This window comes from Pinus tabuliformis, chromosome 5_2 (assembly GCF_031772625.1).
Source record: "Pinus tabuliformis cultivar Carrire ecotype Pingquan chromosome 5_2, CPIR1, whole genome shotgun sequence".
NCBI lineage: Eukaryota > Viridiplantae > Streptophyta > Pinopsida > Pinales > Pinaceae > Pinus > Pinus tabuliformis.
In genome coordinates this window covers 812,394,978-812,404,540 of record NC_142306.1, presented here as the reverse complement: position 1 = coordinate 812,404,540, position 9,563 = coordinate 812,394,978, and positions in this window count along the sequence as shown.

Below are 9,563 nucleotides of genomic sequence, written 5' to 3'. Positions count from 1 at the left end.
TTTATTTTTGAATAAGCAGTCTGAATATTAGAGGAGCAGAAGCAAAATTTTGAAGACTCAAACAAAGCAAGCCCTCCATTTCAGATCTCTGTCATTGCATTAGCCCCAGCAAAAGTTTCGAGCTTGCAGTCTTCAGTCAAACAGTAGCAAAAGAAAGAAGGATTTTCAGTTCATATCAGCAATGGTTTCAAGACCAAGGCTAAAGGAAATACATCAGTTTTGGTCTATGTTTTTCAAAGGAAATGCTCAAGCAACATTCTATATAATATCAAGCATGCAAAAGAAAGCAGGCGATGTTATACAGTTCATAAAAATTCAGTTGAGGGAAAGTGTTGTTCTTATTCCAAAGTTTCAAGTATCTGATAGTCAGCACAAAGAAGTGTTTCCAGTCTACAGCAACAACAGAAGATCAAGGCAGTCTGACCTGTTGTTCTTGGCTTTTTACAAGGAAAAGCCATCCCCAAGTGGAGCCACTGTTAGACTCCTGTTGCAACAGGTGTTCATATTTCATGATTGACATTTTTACATGCCAAATATGTCATGTTTCATGCCGCAAGGTTCCATATTCCCAGAAGAGGCCAAAGAAAAGGCCATTAAAGTGTGCCAGTCCAAGTGCCACTGTTGTATTCCAATTTTGATGAGTTTTTCAATTAAGGGAAGGCCAAACAATTTAATCTTGGCCTCCCTAGGTTTCAATTTCTTGTTTTAGAATATAGAGAATTGATATCTGACCAAGCAGCTTAATCTTGGTAGATTTGTAGATAGGTAGAGAATCAAAGGAGCCCAACTGCTTAATCTGGGCCCTTGGCAGAAATAAGGGTAGACTTAGCTAGGAGGGCAGTCAAAAGAAAAATTGTAAAGCAAGGCCTGCAAGTATAAGCGCACCCAAACCAAAAGAAGAAAAAAAAATGCTAGGTAAGTAGGTTGGGTAGGTAGTTTTTGAGGTTGCAGAATGTTGATATGTGATCAATTTTGTGTTTCAAAGTGTTATATCTTTTCAGATCACAAGTTGGAGGTAGTTTTCATCTGGAGGAGCTCATGCTAGATATCTCTAACTTCCCCATTCTCCCTTATCTCCAAATCGCTCACTAACTTCCCCGAAGAGGTCAAGATCTGCTTGATTCCTCTTAGTTTCATCTTTCTCGATATCAGTTGCCTTGGTGAAGATCTGATTCACTCAAGGATTGTTCATTCCTCCTCTATAAGTCACTTTTCCCCCCTTAAAATAGCCTAAGATTCACACACTTAGTGCTTTCTAGTCACCTCCATATTAACTATTAATTCTATTATATAGCTCCCTATCTATCTCCCCTTCCCCTACAAAAACTATATAAATCCCAAAAAATATTATAAAATTCCCCTCCCTGGCACTATAGCCATATTTTCTTAAAAGTCAGGGAAAAAGCAGTCCATTTGGGGCTGTTTTTAGCCCATCCGTGTCCTAGCTGGAGTTTGTTTTACCTCTGGTCAATCTAATAACCTTTTCCCTTAACCCCAACACTTGAAAAACCCATGTTTCGATTTTTTCCTAAGGTCTTGCCCGCAACACATTTGCCCCGCTCACTTTTAAAACCCCCAAAAACCCACATTTCCTAAGTTATTAAACCCCCGCGGCGCTATATCAATATTTGAATATGCGCACGGGCTCCGTCCCTTATCGCTCCGCCGCCTGGCCTGTCCCGCCAACCGCCCGATCGCCCACGCCCCAGATCAATGGCGGGCGGGCCTTTTCATCCCCGAAGTCGCCGATGGTTAGCATCCGGGAGATGGGCGATTTTCCCACCGTACTCCCGCCACGTGTCACCCTCCCGGTTGTGGCAGAGCCCCCTCTTCCGAAACCACCTTTGCTCAAAGGAGGTGCGCCATGAAATCGCTTACCACCTCTGCCCTGCTGCGTCAGGCCTCCTGCTACCGTGTAAATGCCATGTCACCCGCCGTACATGCTGACGTCACCCTGCCACGTCACCGTCGTACTGGGTCCCACCCGCTGACGTCATGCTGACGTCATCAGCAAAAAATGTGCAAAGGCGAAAATCGTGCTTAGGAAGCCCGGATTCAAATTCTGAGGCAGTTTTTTAGGCGCGATTAGCGCCTAGCGCTAATTGCGCATGGCTACGCGAAATGGGCCAAAGTGGAAAGACCCTCATCGCGCAGCCCCCAGCAAGCCCGAAAGGCACAAAATGACCCGTTTTTCTTCGCGAAGCATTCAGAAAGAGGCAAACGTAGTTTTTAAAGCAACAGAGGGCCGAACAGAGGCCATGAAAGATCGATGGGACAGTCTAAAGCACTCAGAAGACATTAAACGACCCGATTCAACTGCGAAAGAGTATCAGAGGAAAGATGGAGCGGCAAAGAGTATCAGTTGAATATTTTAATCGAAATCTTCATTTCCCAAGGCAGCTTAACATTGAATGGCCTCCAACAAAGTCAAATAAAGCGGTGTAAGCCCCTTAAAGCTCTCAAATCATAGCCAAAGCATTTAAAGCCGCCAAACATCAATGGATCAAAGCCCAAAGCACAGTTATTGCAGAAACACTGCACCAAGCCACCGAGGGCAACACATTAACTCAGTTTTGATACGGCTGCCCTCAACGCAGCTCAAAGATATTTTCTTGCATTTATTTATGGATAGAATTAGGTTAAAGTAATCATTTTTCTTTCAGACCTGTTTAGGTCAAACTGTAATAGACAATTTTGGACATTTTTCCCTATATATACCGCCCTCTGTATTGTTTTAAGGGTTGGTTGGTTGATAATCTTCATTAGAGACTCGCACTAGATATCTGAGATGTTTTACTTAATCAAATATTGCTGAAAAGCTTTCGAGGAATGACTGTCTGCTCTGTGTCTAATGATCTGAGGAATTGAATGTGGAATTCTTGTGCTGCAACATGAATCAATAAGTGTTTCTTATCTCTGTTATTCAAATTTCACATATGCTTAAGTTACAGAACAAAGGATTGGTTTAGAATTTTCTTAGCCGCACTCTATTCTTAGTTTTTGTGGCCTCTTAATGTTTTCTTCTTGAATTAGGCATAAATATGAATTCTGTTATGGCTCATGTTTGACCTTTTTCACATATGAATGACTGTTATCTAGGAATTCTTAACTGCTCCTAGATAGGGCTCATTTATCTTCTTTCTACTAACCTGAATGAGAGATTCTTAATTGCCCCTCATTCCTTAGCCTTTAATCCGTCTTTTTACCTTGAGTGATTGTTTCATATGCAGCTAGCTTGCTTCATATTCCTTCTTGTGACCAAGAAAACGCACCAGCAGTCCTACTCCTTGACTCCACGCCCAATGGTTCTAAAACTTTCATGCTATCCCTGCCTCTTTACCTGAAAGTATCATCCTTCCCACCAAAACTTAAAAAAAACCCCCTTGAATTCAATAGCTCGCCTAAAATCATCTTCAACAAAGCTAAATCAGAAAGAGAGAGCCATCTCTGATTGCAGGTGGGCTAGAACCTGCAGTCCAAAGATTGGTCTGTGGTTACCTCGGCTGTATCCTTTTGCACTGATCAAAAGGACAACCTGAGTGATAACAAAGCCCAAAGAGGCTAATTTGGGCATTTTTACACCCATTTATTAGAGAGGCCATAGGCAGGTGTTTTCCCCATAGATTGTGGGAGGGGCCTTGCCTTCTTCATTGGCAAAGTAGGTACAAAAGGGCAAGGAAAAGATGATAGAGGCTGAGATCAAACATGAGGAGGAGGACCTACATGAGACAGAGAAATATTTTGACTTGGTTGACCTAAGTGAGCATGGTGATAGTGAGAGCACAAGCATTGTCATCAAAGAAAAGGATGCACTCATTAGGGAGCTCCAGATCAACCTATAGAGGGAAAAATACATCATCTCATATTATGAGCAGGAAAATAAGCAACTTGAGGCCAAACATGAGGTCATGGAGATTCAACTCATCAAGGAAAAGAAGGAAGCAATGAAATCTAAGGCATTGCTTGATGAGGCCTATGACAGGTGTGGTGAACCTAAAGGAGAGAAAGAACCTAGAAGAAGACATATAACTAGAGGGCTGAAAAGAGCTCTAGAACTAGAGAAACAAAAGGAGGTTGAGCTTGCTAATAAGCTCACATGGAATGAGCAATTTTTTGTCTTGATAAATTAGAACTGAGAGCATTGGCTTGATAAGGTCAACCAACATTTAGAGAAGCTCCTAGACAAATCCAATCAGAAAAATGAAATTCAGAGGAAGATGGCAAAACACTATGCCAACAGGGAAAGGAATACAAGGGCAAAACTCAAGGCTACAAAGGCAAAAAATTAAAGCCCAAACTCACCAAAAAGAGAAAGTGAAGCTAGACATACTTGTTGAAGCATCACTCCATGCACAAAACACATTATCAACAATCATTTCACCAATTTTGAGAAGTTATGGGGTAATTTTGAAGTTTTTTGTGCTTTTCAAATAAGTATACATAGTTTTTGACAGCTAGAATGCAAAACGGCATTGTGCTTTTTTTTGGGTCACTTTTTGGACAAAATAAGACCACGATTGGATTTAGAGCAGGGAAGACATGTAGGAAAACAACTTTACAAGCCTTGTTTCCCACAATTGGCAGGTCAAAAGGGGAAAAAACACCTAAAAAATCAATGTTTTGCCTCCTTTTTCACCTTCACACTGCACGTTTGACTAGTCTTGGAGAATCCATTTTTTGAGGGTCAAATCAAGCTATACTAGGCTTAATTTGGACACTAGGAAGGCAGGAAAAAGTAATTCTAAATATGGCGCTGCGCATTTGACACCGACACTGTGCGTTTGACCAATTTCCTAATTTTTCACTGTTCTTCTCCAAATTTGATTTTCCTCTTGGGAAATCAACTTTTTACTGATGTAATTGATCATGTAAATTTAATTATGGTATTTTTACTATTGCCTAGGTAAATTCAATAGGTAAATAGACTCTATGAGGTGTAATGAATCAGTTCATTGTAATTAGGGATGAGTCACTTTGGCCACCCTACACTATAGCTATTAGTTCAGATTTTGGTGGAACTGCTCCTCCTCTCATGGATTCAACCCCTAATGGTTGGGAGGAGTTTTTGTGAGGCCTATATCATGTACTTTTTTAGTCATTCTATAGGTTTTACTCCATTGGATGTTGTACTAGTGTTTCAGACTTTGGCATGGAATATATTGGATGAGTTGCAGCTATTTTGGTGGGATTCTTGTGGCATGGTAGCTTGATATTGTTTCTTCTTCAGTTACATGTGTGTGAATGTTTTGTATCTTCCATGATACATTTCACTTCTAAATATGTTTGATTTTAAAGGTCTGATAATTAGAATTCATCCTCTATGCTCTGTTTTTGGAAAATCATCATAATTTGTTTCATTTCTTCAGTTTAAAAATAATTCATGATTTTCATGCTCTTTTTAGCACCTCATCAGTATAAACCATTTCATCAATATACTACAAAGTGTTAAATTACTTTCCTACCTTGCCCCGTCAAAATGTCTGCAATTCTGATTCTCTCTTGCCCTGACCTAGTTCACTCTCTAACCTAAAATTCACTCGTCCAGTGACTACCCCAATCAAAATCAAATCAAAACCCTGAACTACTATATCTAGCCTAAAAACCTAATCCATCCAGTCCTCTTGGTTGTGATCCTTTAGAGAGAGACTTCTCCGGCTTGGTAGGGTTAGCTACCAAGTCAAAAAATTGGTCTGTGGTTACCTCAGCTAGACTCTTCCTCAACCTTGGAGATCCGGAGGAGTGATAACACCTTCCATGTGATAGTCATCCTGCAATTCAAACATTTTTATCCATTAAAATTCAAAATTTAAATTTTTTTACTACGCACACACGAGTTCATTTCATACATAGTCATGTATAGGGCTTACTGATACACGACTTCAATATGCCCAACCCACGTACGTGTAGAGTAAAAATCAAAAAACAAATTTCATACGGTAAATTTGTTGAAAATGCTTGAAATACATAAAATTTCATTGAAAGATCGAATTTGAGGATTACCTGGATGTTTGGTAGTTGTTTGAGCCAAGAAATAGGGTGGTTTGAGGTTGTTGGTTTTTGCTCCAGAGCTCTTTTTCTCAATTGTTCAAAACAAAAATGAGGTTTGTTGAGTTAAAAGGTCTATTTATAACTTGTAATTTCAAAAAAATTTAAAAACCCAATTTTACAAAGTTTATGTTTTATTTTTAATTTTATAAACTTTGTGACCTTTTGGCTTTGAGTGCTGGGATAGGTTGTCTTTCAGGTTAAATTGAAGACTTTGAGATTTTTTCTACCACTTTGATTTCATGACTGCTAACCTGTGATGGTAGGTATCATTTTCGTCACTAGCATATAGGTTAGGGAAGATGAATTTTTCAGTTACATTATGCATTCTAGCCTCCATACCGTGATAAGTTACCATAGGGTTGACCCCATTGTGTTATGATTCTTAAAACCATTTTCAATCGCCAACTTATAAAATCATGACATGATGGTAGAGCCTTCCTTTACATGGGCTTCCTAGTTAGATCCTCACTAACATATGTTTCCCATGCTGCAAATATTGAGTAGGCTCGGGAGTCCTCTTTAGTCCCACCATGACTTTTGTGATGAAGCGTCATTCTCCTTCTTCTTCGCTATCCTTTTGGCTTTATACCCTAGAGGCTCCCACATCTTGAGTTGTACTGCTGCATTGCATGTTGACTATTTTTACCTTTTGGCCTTAAGCCAACTTCACTTGGACTCATGTATAAGCCACTTTTTGACCATGTCTTTCTACAAAATCAACCTTGCAATCACTTAGCCTCTGCAACTTGAAACCTTTTGCCTGTGGAAAGGACATTCCTTTGAGTGTCATTGACCAGTTTCATCACCTTGCGTTGAGCATAGGAATGTTCCCCTCCTAGGAACTAGCACATATGTATATGGAAACTCGTTATTTCCACTGTACCATAAGCATTATTTTATTCCTTTTCAGGCTTTCCAAATACAAAAAAGACAAAGAATTATATATTCCAAAAAGAGAGTGAGAACATGACTTTACTTCCATAATTGATGGTAGAAAGATTTAGTTGTGTCCCCCTTGAACAAAGCACCCAAAGAAAGTATTTCCTCCATTGGGATGGGATTTATGTTGACTTAGGAGAGCCATAACCTTATTATTGAGTCAATACTCCTCTGGTTGGTTATCGCTTCGAATCATATGGAGAGTTTGTTTATGCCTCCTGCATGACAAACTTATACAAAGTTATCATATGCTGCCATACGTTCACATTCGAGTTGTGATTTTGTTCAAGGGAAGTAAACATGAGTCGGCCTTACTGCGGTGTCTCTTGACTCATTTTTCAGTCAACCATACCCGATCTGTCATAGTTATGTTCAGTATCACATCAACTATTTGGTCCTTTGCTCGTGCTAGTTAAGAAGGTCACCATTGACTTCTTGCTTGCAGGTCTGCTCTTATCAACTTCGACACATTTCTCTGAGAGTAGACCTAGAGCCGCACCCTGGCCCTATTTCCATCATTGATAGGTGACCTTGTGCTCAACATCAATCAGTATCATGGGTCTTTGACTGAGTGGTTTCCCTTGTGTTCGATGTCAGCCTACATTATCGCACATTGGGATTCATGTAGTACCTTGGTTTCCATTTGAACCTATTAGTGTATTCCTCACCTCTTTGTCAGGTTTCATTATTGGTTGGTTCAGAGGGTTTCTGTCATGTGCTAGCCACATCTTGTGTATGTCAGAAACGTTCTTCGGTATGGTTACTTGATATTTCTTTATCCAATTCATCCCACATTATTTACCCACGGGTTACACTCGCATTGGATTGATGTAGGATGCCTTAATTCCTTCCTTCTAGCAGATATTTTGCCATCGACTCCAACTCATTGCTTTGGGAATAAGATCTAGAGTCCTTTTTCAGTACCTTAGGGTTCATAGTCATTAGTGGAATAATCCTTCGCTATCGACAATGAGAATACATCAATGTCTACTGATTGATAGATTTTTTCAAGTGTTTAACATCAACTTAGTTATTCGCACTTGTTATATTGTACTAGGGTACCTTGAATCTCAGCATGATTATAGATGAGTTGTATCGCGTCTGTTAACGGTATACAGTAATGACCAATAATCAAACGATTTCTCACATGGTTGACTTCAACTCATTTATTCCCATAGTGTAGAAGTGTACCATGGCGGTCGGTGAAGGCCTCAAGTTGCATCAACATTTTGTTGGTTCAATTTTCAGTCCCTCCAGTTTACTACCAGTGACACCATCCACCTTATATTTTGCAATTCATCATAGCAGCATCCTATATGTTGGCACCCGAGTTGCATGTAGTACCATTATTCTACTTTTTGACTTGATACTTTGAGGATCAGTTATGTGACTTCAACGATCATATATCTACTTCAACACCATTGATCAATTCTTCTATATGTGATATTGTGACATGGCCTTGATATGTACTTTTACAACTATGATCAGATGATCCACTATGTATTTCTCAGTTTCCTTTGTACTTGTATACATATTGGATCCACTCTATACTTGATATGTGGACATGCTTTACTATCTCTGAGCATGGGTATGCCTGCCTTAGACATGAGATTTCTTTATGATCTCTTCCATTGGTTTGGCAAGATGGAATCTTGTGATCTCCTCCCAAGTCATCGCATGATTATTTCTACACACTTAATACATTTCGAACATCATGTACCCCTTCTAACCTCATATATTAGGGGGCATCTGTTATAGCATCATTTATCACCTTTATATACTTGATGCTCTGAGTCACGGCCTTGGGCAACCCTTTCCCTTTAGATTTGGTCCAATTATTTAAAAACATCATTTTAAAATCCATACGTGAATCTACCCTTCAAAAAATGTGTGCACACACGGGTCTAGTTATACCCAACCCACATATATGATTTAAAAAATGAAAAAAAATATAAAATCCATATTTTTTGGGCGAGGTTTAAGGGATACACTAGAAACCTACCTAAGGGGAAGGCCTAAGGGGAGAGAAAGATAGGATGTTGACATTATATCCAATTGGTCCCTGATCAAGTTTGATTTATCCATGTGCCTCCTTCACTCCCAGCTATAGGAAACCCCTGTTTCCTCGTTGAGATGTCCATCTCCTTTATATGGCGTCCATGTGTATTAATTTGAAAGAGGATTGTTGAGGCTTGGGCTAGACAGATCTGAAGGAAGGTTTTGCTTGGAGCCGTGGACGAATCAGGTTGTATTCTTCCACATTATTTTGCAGTTATCAATAAAGAAGCTTTGTCTTGTTCCTGATGTTATGATCTAAATGCTTTAATTCATTTTATAATATAATGATGTATTATTTCATGTTTTATATTTATATGCTTATATGATCTAACACCTATATCATGAACATGATTTGAACTACTGCTAGTATATATGCTTTTCTTGGATGAATTCCAGGTTTTGAAGCATTGGAGGAAGCAAAGGTTTTGGACCCTACGGGAACAATCTCAATGTAGGACCTTCGAGTACTATCTCTTATTTCTACTTTAGTATTTTAAGCATTAGGGTTGCTTGTTTGC